We start from the raw sequence: 12,163 nt of genomic DNA on the forward strand, positions 1-12,163 counted from the left end.
TATATATATATAATGCAATATAAGGTAAAGTGGATCAACCAGTGTTACTATAATATAAAATGAATAAAATGGTTCTTTATTTAATACTTTGCTATTTACTGATGTTTTGTGTCACATAACTTTATTAGAAAACTGTCTGTAGAGTTATATTTAAAAATGCAGTTAATATCATTTAAGATACAAACCTCTAACTTTGGTCTATAATTACATCATCTGCCAAATTACAGTGGCTGTTCAATGATTTTAAAAAAATGTATTTTGACGATATATTCATGAATGTAAAGCTTTTTTCATCCTGATTTCTGCTTAAATTCACTCTACTAATCGAAACTCATCATTGGGATCAAAACCTTAAGCTTTCTTATACGTGAGATTCACATGCACAGCTCGAAACTAGAACTAGTTTAATTTGTTAATCTGTCTTTGCAAGCTGTTTGCCTTCAGTAATTGCAATGCGTGAGCCCAGAGGCTGCAGGTATTCACTATATCACTCTAAATGAGGGTGCGATGAGTAAAAGACCAGACAAAAAGGAAAGGAAAGCAGCAGGAGAGGAGGGGGATCCACAGGAGAGCGAGATGAAGAGAATGCATGGATGAAGGGGAGAGAAAGAAGTGCGCTGATGGGTCAAGCTGTGTCAATAACTCTTCTTGCAGTTCAGCTTGTGTAAATTGATCTTTTACAATTTCACCTTGTGACAGCCAGAAAAATCGCTACACTTGTAAGTCCAGAGGTGAAGGGGGAAGAGAGATAGAAAATGCAGGGTATTTAGGTCTATCCAGAGAAAGAAAAGGTGATGCAAGCAGAAGAAGAAGTGGGAAAAGAAATACACAAGGACCAAAACTCAAGAAATATTGAGGCTAAGTACACCGCTGAGGTGAATTTAAATCTCACAGTTGTTCCTGTAGATTTTGGCTGATTTGTTTTAACTGACAAGGGAAAAAAAGTTGCGACGACACAGCAAATATGGGCGAGTTTCTCCCAAAATAAGAAGCAAAAAATCTGGATTTACAGTAACAGTTAATAGACGACTTGAGCCAGATTTGCTGATGTGTGCGCGTGTGTGTTTTTTTCTGTGTGTGTTTTCCTCTCATGCACTCTAATACAGTAGTTATGTTTGCAACTCTAAATGAACTCTAACTTGTCAGAGCTGCGGGCATCAACAGCTCAACAGCTTCTAAATATTTGGGGAGGAAGGGGGAGGGAAGGGTGTGTGTGTGTGTGTGTGTGTGTGTGTGTGTGTGTGTGTGTGTGTGTGTGTGTGATGATAGGAGGGAGATAACAACAGCAGCTTCTTGGCTTCTTTCGACTTAACTGCAGCTGAAGGCTGGTCAGACTGTTTTCTGTTAATGCTATAAGTAATCAGCAAACAGCACATACATCAAGAACACTGGAAAGAGTCTATAGTAATATGGGACACAATGGGCCTCGTGCAACTCCAGACGCTATTATTATAAATCCTATTTGCTCGTAAACTGAAGGTGTGTGGTCGATTGTTGAGATAACGCCCCCTTTATATAACACTACATAATGTGTTGAAATTTTCTGAGGCGTGACCAACAAATGGAGAGATGCCACCAAAAAGAGGAGCTTGATTGGCAAATCAACAGATATAATTATTTTAATGACTTTATCACCTGATAAAGTTGATTTTCCTTGCTCATACAGCTGCTTGTTATAGTCATAGTTCAATTCAATAATAAGTTCTATGTTCACTCATCTGTCTGCTTTCCTTTGGTGTTTAGCTACAATTTTATTCTTTACATCAGTTCCACTTTCCCACACTGTAAAACTCTAGTCCAATCATCTTTCTGCCCGCTCTCTTCAAGCCAATCATCCTCAGCTCTGCGTACTTTAAATCGCAGTGCTCATCTCTCCTTCTCCCTTGCAGGCCCCTTCATGCAACCCATCTCCGCCTCACCAAGTCCACAGACTTCCATCCAAGCCTCCATCTTATCTTCACCACCACCAGTGTCTAGACTCTGGAGGAGGAAACCCTGCCCATATCTTCCCACACCTTGGATTCTGTTCTGCTGTGATGGGCCATCAGAGTCTAACCACCAGATAGTATAGTTGAATCATGTATACTTCAATGAATCATGTTCAACTCCTTCTACTAAGCTCCTTGTTTAATGTTTCACTTTCAGAGCCCTGGACATATATTTTTGTTGACAGAGTGATTCTTTTAAAGGTGTGTTAGGACGAGGATGCAGAGAAGCGGAAAGTTAATCGCAAACTGAGGTATGATGTCTTTGTTTTTAAGTGATCTCAGATACTTGAAACATCTCAGCAGCCACTCACCTGGCTCATGCACGTCTTTGGAAAAAAAGCACACATTCTCTTCCTGAGTACTGGACCACCAAACTCTCTAATAACTTCCAAAGTATCCAAGACGACATAGTCTTAACTGAGATCAGTTAAGAGAACTGCAAGGATTTTAGTCAATGCCAGAATCCAGCGCATACAAAAAAGGTCAGAACAAAAAGCAAAGGAACTCTATGTGCTCACCATTTCTTGCACGAGGCTCAGTTTCCTTATTCATATTCATATTCTGCCTAATTCAAAGTACGTTGTTTCTTAAACCACAGCAATTATTTTGAAGGTCACAATGGTGGCCTTGAATACCTTCCCAAAAAATTGCCTTGCACTTAAATGTAAATGGAAAGCAATGGTACTGTATAAAAACATGTTTTATCATATGTAGAGTATTTGTGTTTAGGCCTAAATCTTTGACCTCCTCAGCAAACTCGTTTTGGGGTTTTTTGTCTTTTGTTAAGAAGCTTTGGATAAATAGGAGGCTTGAAATTGAACTTTATTTATATTCATGTCCTACTCTTCTAATACTTGATGAGCATGTTTTTTTTTTTAACTTAAAGTACTCTGTGAAGATTTTTTTTTCCTTCATCTAGTTTTTTTCTTCAGCTTTCAGTTTAGATTTCTATTTTCTCTAAATACCTTTTGGCAGCTGTCAGAGAACAGGTGTAAACCAGTGAAACTTGTGTAAAAGTACAAGGAGGGAGCAGCATGACAACTTATCCAGTTTACCAAAACTCAGAAAAAGATTACCAAGACTTAATCAGTGTGTTTCCTCGCACGCTGGAAACAAGGTACTCAGTGAAATACAAAGAAAATCAGCTTTGCACTGTAATTTGCTTGTTTTTGCTTTGGGGAATTGAAGGAGCATTTTGACCCCGAAACGGTGAATAAAGTCAAGTAAATGGGCACACTATTACACTATTGTCACTATTACAAAACAAGGAACCATTGACATTATCATCCAGGTCAAATCTCATTACGATAGGACAAAGACTATGGCACCACAGACACACAGAGGTTTATGTAGTTCTGGTTGAACGTGGCCGTGTTTGTCTATGTCTGTTGACTGCAGGCCTCATAAATGCATGGACGCTGCATGTGTGAGGGCACGCAGCTCTGTAAACATTACCTCATCGCTGTCATGCAGCGGGGGCTGGGGCCTCCCCTCAGCCCCCAAGTTCTGTGGGAACTGAAGCCCACTCTGCTGGCTGGAACAAAGGGCAGCCCTCCTCTGCCGCTCGCCCCCTGCCCCAGCCACCGCTGCCACAGCCCACCTCGCAACAAAAGGGGCCACGGGACCTTAATTCCCAGGCAACGATATAAATGGTGGCCCCCGACTCCAGAGGATGAGACAGGGACTGAAAATCGAATGGGGTGGAGGAAGAGAAAAATGGCAAAGAAGTCATAAAAGAGTTGCACCCCACCTCCTCCTTCTCACCCAGGAGGTCCCATTGTTGGTGGGGCTGAGGGCACATGGGGGTGGATGGTGAGGGAACCGGGGTGAGAAGAGACAAAGGACAGGTCGGAGAGAGTCACAGGGGTCACAACCTCCAGCCTCCTCCTCCATACAGCCACTGAAACTCCGTATCAAACACAGAGATCCCATCATATACAATCACGCTCGCTCACAGCCAGTTCAGCCGGCGACCTTTGGAAGGTGACAGATCCTTTAAGAGGAGACGGTTTCTCACACATTTGAGCACACATGAACCTACAGATACTGAAGTGCACACATTGTGCTGTCAAACTGAAAAACTAACCTGTGCACGCATTGCAAACTTTGTTTCACAGCATCAGTCTTCTCTTAACCCTTAAAAGACAGAACTGCAAACCATGAAATTGGCAGAAAATTCATATTTTTTGAAAACTGACCTTCTATTGACCCCCCCAAAAAATTAAAAAATATGTATTTATTTGCATATATAAGTTTTATTTTGTATTATGTTTGCTACAGCAGCCATTTTTGTAGTTTATTGATTAAAAATGCACTGTCCAATTTCTATAGGTTTATTTATGCTTTTGAGGGGGGAGAAAAAAGATGTAGAAGTCTCAAAAACTCACAAAAACTGATGTATCAAATATGACTGACTAGATGTTAAATACAAAGCAGTTCTGAAACCGAAAAAAATAATTTCACATTACTGCTTTGTATTACTTTTCTTCTTTTGTCCCTGTAGAAAGCAGTTTTTTTAATTTGTTGCACTGCTTGTAAAATTGCTTTTGCAATGCCAAAGCATCATCTGAGATATACTTACACTGAATTGCCCGATAACAGTGTAAGGTTAATCCTTCCAGAACACTTCACATCGGCACAAAAACTATTTAAGCTGAAAGCAAAGAGCACTTGACAGATAAATGTGGTTAGAGTGATTCTGCTATACAAACAAGTGGCGTTTCCTCTGTGACTCAGACTAGTTAAAGCCTACTGGCCTCTTCTTTCATTACCTGATGAAACTCAAGTTTTGGGTCTTTGGTTTGGGTTGGCACACACTCCGTGTATGATGGTCTGTTGCAACTAGTTTTGTGTTGCATTTGCAGGTGCTTGGGAAGTTATGTTATTGTGCTTGCAGCAGTGGATAGCTAGTTTTTGGCCTGGGCCTTCCTTACATCCATCCATAAGTGGGACTAATAAAGGTTATCTTATCTTATATATCCATTCTTTTAGGTGCTGGTGGGTGAACTGAAGCTGACTTTGGGCGACTCTGACCACCTGGTTCTCCAACTATTGGATGTGGACCCCATTCATGCAGGCCTAGAGACCAGTCTGCAACCTGCTGGTAACCACTGGTTGCCAAAGGAAGTGTGTATTCATGAAAACTGTTGGCAAGTGTTTGCTGGGAGTTGCAAATTGAAATTGGTCCCTGTGAGCAACAGAATTTTGAAATTGGTCGTGTACTTCACAGGAAGCCAGTGCAAAAAGTTAAGAATGAGTGAAATATGATCATGCTTTCATGCATAAATCCAAACTAGATGTAATGAAAGCATGAATGGCTTTCTTTTGGTCTTTAAAGAAAGAAATTAACTTGAGAAATTAACTAACTTTAGTTAAAAGTCCTAACTGAAGAAAGTTGAGTTTAACCTGAGGTCTATGAAATAATGCCAGGGGCACAAGATCTGAACGGATAGTGGATAATGAGTTTGAGAAAATGTTTTGAGAGCAGGTTAAAAAATTTTCACATGAGTTGTAGCCAGGTATAAGAGGAAGGTAAATTTGGGTATCATCTGCATAAAAGTGGTACGCAATATACATTTTTTAAATATCGGCCCAAATGATATGTGTAATGAAAACAGGAGATTACGGGGTGGTGCTGGTGGTGGATCCCATCTCTCAAAAGTAGTACACTGACCAGCCTGATGTTATCTAACTGCTGGGTAAGCATGCACAAAAAGATACCTTAATTTGGCAATGATGCCATTTTAAGAACAGCAGTGTCATAACGATGACGCTTTAGAGACAAATGTAACTTAAACTCAGTGAGTAATTTAAACTTTTTCACCTTTAGATCTTTTTTTCATTAATTTCACATTTCAAGTCTTTCATCTAGAGGATCTTTTTTCTTTCAGCTGCTCCCTTTAGGGGTGGTCGAAGCAGATCACTTGCCACCTTATCCCTTCCATCCTCCTCTTTTTCATACCAACTCTTTGCATATCCTCTCTCACTATATCCATGAATCTTCTCTGTGGTCTTCCTCTTTTCCTCCTGCCTGGCAGCTCCATTCTCAAGGATTCAAAATACAATCAAAACAATGTTTAGGGATTATTTTAGTGGAAACCTTTGAAATTTACTTGATTTCTTCTTTGTATTACATTGTATGAAACTTGGCCTAACTCTGTGCCGTGTGTTCCAGAAGATTCTCCGTATAATTCCTGCTAAACCAGGATTTGCCAGGCTTGGATACACAGATAGAGGCAAGAAACCTTGAGAGCTGAATCTGTAACTCTTTTTTTTTTTTTTTTTATCTTAAAGCTGTTCTACAATGACCGTCCTGGATGGGAAATAAACAGTTTCTAATGCACAGGAGACCAGAGGCTGGATGGCATCCATATCGATTGTAAATCCCTGAAAAATGGAAATGCCTTGTGATCAGAACACCTTGTCTGACATTATTTTCCTTCCTTGTGCGTCTCTGTGTTTTGTAATGTGAATACTGGATGTGGAAAATGTTGAGTCCTTGCGTTTCTTTCAGATTTTGCGATTGCTTGTGATAGTTTGTGCTTCGGGCGAGTTAAAAGCAGCTTTCGAAGCAGCTCACAGAGGCTTTGATGATGCAATAGGCTGATTCACCTGTGCTGCATTCACAAGAGCGTTACAAATGTATGGCTTATATGTGTCCAAATTCTGCTTTGTTGCATTCAAAGTTAAACACGTTTTCTTCATTTTTTTAAAGCAGTACCTTCACAGCACAAAGACTGTCAGCTTTTTTTTTTTTCTCTTTTTTTGCCGTGTAGTTGAGGCGGGGTGTTCGCCAGGTCACTGAAGTGGCTGGAGAGAGTGCAGGATAATTGGGGCTATGTTGGATCTAGTGTCTGTAGCACTTCAGTGCTGGGGGTCAGGGACCTGAAAACACTGGCTCAACAGTTACCAATCATTTCAAACCCCCAGCTGAAGAAAAGCATCGTGGGCCAGCTTTCTCTCAGGGCCACGGCCTGTGGAGGTTCAAAGGGACGGTGAAGCTTGCAGGGCTGCATGCGTGTGTGTGTGTTTGTGTGTGCGCACTGCTTTTGAAAGGGAATAAGAGCTCTGAGGCCAGAAGCTTGAACAATTAGAACAATTTTACTCCACTTTCACTCCCTCCCTCTATCTCTTTTTCACACACACACATAGACACACAGTCTTTAAAAGTCTAAAGCAACTTAGTGACCCACCAGTCGTCCTCAAATTCAATGGAATGGGATAGCTCTAATTATATGACATAACAAATTATAATCTACAAATAACAGGTATACTTCAAGCCACTATCGTACATTTACAATATTATACTGTCAAATGGCAATCTGGATAATACTAGCTAGCCAGGTGGTGTAACAATGTTTTCATAGCTGAAAGTTCTGCACCTCAACAGAACGGGCACTAACAAAAAGCAAAGGTAGAGAGTCTGGAAAAGCACCAAAATAACTTGTTATGAGTGCCACGCAATACGGTAAAAGTAAATACAGGGCCAGTATTGCCAATATCAGTACTGATACTTTTATACTATAAAGCGAGCTTCTGTAGGGGAGAGCAGTGACTTACAGTGGGGCAAAAAATTATTTAGTCAGCCACCGATTGTGCAAGTTCCCCCACCTAAAATGATGACAGAGGTCAGTAATTTGCACCAGAGGTACACTTCAACTGTGAGAGACAGAATGTGAAAAAACAATCCATGAATCCACATGGTAGGATTTGTAAAGAATTTATTCGTAAATCAGGGTGGAAAATAAGTATTTGGTCAATAACAAAAATACAACTCAATACTTTGTAACATAACCTTTGTTGGCAATAACAGAGGTCAAACGTTTACTATAGGTCTTTACCAGGTTTGCACACACAGTAGCTGGTATTTTGGCCCATTCCTCCATGCAGATCTTCTCGAGAGCAGTGATGTTTTGGGGCTGTCGCCGAGCAACACGGACTTTCAACTCCCGCCACAGATTTTCTATGGGGTTGAGGTCTGGAGACTGGCTAGGCCACTCCAGGACTTTCAAATGCTTCTTACGGAGCCACTCCTTTGTTGCCCGGGCGGTGTGTTTTGGATCATTGTCATGTTGGAAGACCCAGCCTCGTTTCATCTTCAAAGTTCTCACTGATGGAAGGAGGTTTTGGCTCAAAATCTCACGATACATGGCCCCATTCATTCTGTCCTTAACACGGATCAGTCGTCCTGTCCCCTTGGCAGAAAAACAGCCCCATAGCATGATGTTTCCACCCCCATGCTTCACAGTAGGTATGGTGTTCTTGGGATGCAACTCAGTATTCTTCTTCCTCCAAACACGATGAGTTGAGTTTATACCAAAAAGTTCTACTTTGGTTTCATCTGACCACATGACATTCTCCCAATCCTCTGCTGTATCATCCATGTGCTCTCTGGCAAACTTCAGACGGGCCTGGACGTGCACTGGCTTCAGCAGCGGAACACGTCTGGCACTGCGGGATTTGATTCCCTGCCGTTGTAGTGTGTTACTGATGGTGACCTTTGTTACTTTGGTCCCAGCTCTCTGCAGGTCATTCACCAGGTCCCCCCGTGTGGTTCTGGGATCTTTGCTCACCGTTCTCATGATCATTTTGACCCCACGGGATGAGATCTTGCGTGGAGCCCCAGATCGAGGGAGATTATCAGTGGTCTTGTATGTCTTCCATTTTCTGATGATTGCTCCCACAGTTGATTTTTTCACACCAAGCTGCTTGCCTATTGTAGATTCACTCTTCCCAGTCTGGTGCAGGTCTACAATACTTTTCCTGGTGTCCTTCGAAAGCTCTTTGGTCTTGGCCATGGCGGAGTTTGGAGTCTGACTGTTTGAGGCTGTGGACAGGTGTCTTTTATACAGATGATGAGTTCAAACAGGTGCCATTCATACAGGTAACGAGTGGGGGACAGAAAAGCGTCTTACAGAAGACGTTACAGGTCTGTGAGAGCCAGAGATTTTCCTTGTTTGAGGTGACCAAATACTTATTTTCCACCCTGATTTACGAATAAATTCTTTACAAATCCTACCATGTGGATTCATGGATTTTTTTTTTCACATTCTGTCTCTCACAGTTGAAGTGTACCTCTGGTGCAAATTACTGACCTCTGTCATCATTTTAAGCAGGGGAACTTGCACAATCGGTGGCTGACTAAATACTTTTTTGCCCCACTGTAGTCAAAACAACCAAAAGTATTCTGAAACTGGCTTTTTTTGGAGAGCTGGAACATAAATGTGTCTGTCACTAAAGCACTTTGGGTCATCTTCTGTTGTTTAAATGTGCTACAGGATATAAATAAACAGATGTGACAGTCAATGCAAAAAGGTTCAGACATAGTGCATGTTTGAGGTATATTTTTTCATATGCAGAAAATGATTTAACACAATTCATTGGGCTACATGCTAAACTTAGAGGATACAAACAAAGTAGCAGTATCTATCCAAAATAAATACCAGCATTGGTATCGATACTATCAATATTTGGATCGATCCGCTGGAACATATACCTCCTTAAACGTCCCTCAATAAGAGGAATAGTCATTCTTCTCTACCGACCAGAGGTGGTCAGGTGGTTCTGACTAGTCTCTGGGCATACATGAATGGGACATTTAGCAATCAATTTCATAGCTGCCAGCAACCACTCACCAACCGGTTGGAGACCACACATTTTCCCCAAGCAACCAGTGGTTACTCCGTTTATATTATACTTATATGAGCAGCGCTTGGTGACGGTGGGGAGTTTCTGCTTATTCATTTTATCTTACACCTGCTATATTATTGATTGTTTAAGATTCAGACCCCAGACTTCTCATTATTACACAGCCTCTCCCTCAGAAGCTCCTCCTTCTATCACACATTAGACAATACGTTTAACTTCTGATGATATTCACCAATTTTCAGCGACTGGGAATTAAAGACACTCTTGAGAGTAAAAGAAGAGTAACATTTAAATTTAGTGGTGTGGTTCATGTTTAAGCTAAACATTCTACCACCACAAAAAAGCAATAAAAAGCAAATTTCAAAGCCATTTTGCCCCGTCTTCGCTGTGCATGTGCTCCCAGGCGGGGGTTTACCAAGGAACGACCCCCAACCATTCCCCCGCCCTAACTTTTCCTTGCTTTCCTCTGCGTAACGCTGTGGCCACAGATTGTGTGGAATGCAATTAGAGCGCCTAAATTAAGTAGTAATGGAGAACCAGGTCTCCCTACCAGTGTTGCCCTGGCAACGAGCGCTCACAACACCGCCTCTAGTAGTTTTGCTACTTTATCTGCAAAATGCACAATTGAGCTTTAAACCAGCTCTCTGTCTGCAGGAGGCAGGCAGGGCAGAGGATAAAGGATGGGAGGGGAGACGGTGATTGGGAGTGGGGGGGGCGAACAGCTGCGTGCTAGGAGGTTCCTCTGCATCTTGTGATATTGCCGGCCGTCAAATATTTATTCCACAAACTGTCTAATGCGGCGTGATGCGCTCACCGTGTGCGGATGAGGGCCAGATTTCAAAGACCCCCTCAAAGGATGACGTGTGTTCGGCGAGCTTTGATTGCGCGGCTCCCCCTCCAGTCGCAGCGCGACGTGACAGAGAGGAGAGAGGCTTCACTTTGTAAACAGCCTGTAGTCACAGGGCCTTGTTGACTAATGTGACAAAAGCTGTGTGAATTGTAGGCACGCAGTGGATTTTCATCAGGAAGCGCAGATTTTAGGAAATGGGATTAAAGTCGAGCGAAGGTGCAATCACACCTGCAGACTTCAGTCTCGGCAGAGAAAGTTTACTTTGTTGCATTCTTGCAGTCGGCTCGTTTAGGCTCACACTTCTCAATTTACAGGTGAACAAGGACTTGTAAAACTCACGTGAAGTATTTGACATAGAATTAGACATTCTTGTCTCTCGAGGTGAGACAAGGTTTTGGCAGCAAAAGAAGTTGAATAAATTATTTGCTGACACAGTTGAGCTTTTCTGGTGTTTAGCTAAAAGATGCCTGCAGTAACTTCCACTCGATAAAAACTAGTGCGATTATGGTGGAATACCTTATCTTATACTGGGCCTCAGTGTTCCCCCTTATGGTTTCTTCTGTTTGCAAAAAGCCAGTTTAGCTTTTCTCCCCTTAAGTGAACTTTATTCTGATTGGATGCCCCTCACAAATAGTTTTGAAAAGCAAGTGGGTGGGGCTTCTCTGCCCCAGTTAGTCCTACAGAGATACCCTCACACATTATACAGCCTCTAAAGCCAACTGTCTAAAAGGTCTAGCAGAGGATGGCTTCGAGCCATAAACTTGTGGGTTATGGGCCAGTTATGCTGCGACACTCTGCTGAAAAATCACCCCAGGTGGGATTTGAACCCACAATCCCTGGCTTAGGAGGCCAGTGCCCTATCCATTAGGCCACTGGGGCTAGACATGCCCTTTAAACACGCTGTGATTGTTCAGTGTACAGCTGGTATATTGTGAATAGCAGATGAATGGAGAGCTCAGAGAACAGCACAGGAGCTGTGCTCTCAGCTCCACTTTGTTTGAGCGTCATTTCTGTTCCTGTGGAGACTCATGAAACCTCACAAGGACCAGGGAGAAACTAAGATTTTTATAATTAAATATTAAGAAGTTTAACTTGGTACTAGCAAGGTATACTAAAGTGCATGGTGAGTGCACACATGACAGAAAACTAGAAAAAGCTTAATAAGCCCACTTTAAATTTAGCATATAAACAACTGAGTGAGACATCACTCCCATCCTGAAACACCTCCCTCTCTTCACCCATGTCTCAAACACCACACATGATCTGCGTAGCTGCACTACCTTGGACAAGACAATTTTATAAAGTTTTTCACAGTTAACCTGACCCACAAAGACTGTCTTTAAAGTGGATTTCTACTCAACCATGTACAGTCCCTCAGTTTAAGTTCACGGGAAGCTAAATCAAACCCTGTGTACTGGTAGAGTGAGCCACATGGAGTTAATGGAGAGAATATGACCTTACATCTGCCGCGTGAGCAAATACATAACAGGTGTGTTCTGTATTATTTACCTGCCAGTCAGTTCTGAACCAAGGATGCACAATACAAGACCGGTTGTGTTGAAAATCAGATTTAAGTTAAGATAACTGGGCCACCTTGTCGCCCTCGGGGGCCTCAATCCTGCAGATGTCAGTGTAGGTTCACATCTGCATACAAATGCACAAACTTTTTTTTTCCTCC

The 12,163-nt window shown here is 42.0% G+C and overlaps 1 non-coding gene across 1 annotated transcript; it reads right to left on the minus strand.

The window, feature by feature from the left end:
- Positions 1 to 11,291: 11,291 nt before the first annotated feature.
- trnar-ccu (transfer RNA arginine (anticodon CCU)) lies at positions 11,292 to 11,364 on the minus strand. Its single transcript has one exon. It is a non-coding gene; the product is annotated as a tRNA-Arg (tRNA).
- Positions 11,365 to 12,163: the final 799 nt, after the last annotated feature.

Source organism: Mchenga conophoros, linkage group LG23 (assembly GCF_057382185.1).
Source record: "Mchenga conophoros isolate Kocher_MC1m ecotype Shallow Benthic linkage group LG23, M_conophoros_male_GT1.1, whole genome shotgun sequence".
Taxonomy (NCBI): Eukaryota; Metazoa; Chordata; class Actinopteri; order Cichliformes; family Cichlidae; genus Mchenga; species Mchenga conophoros.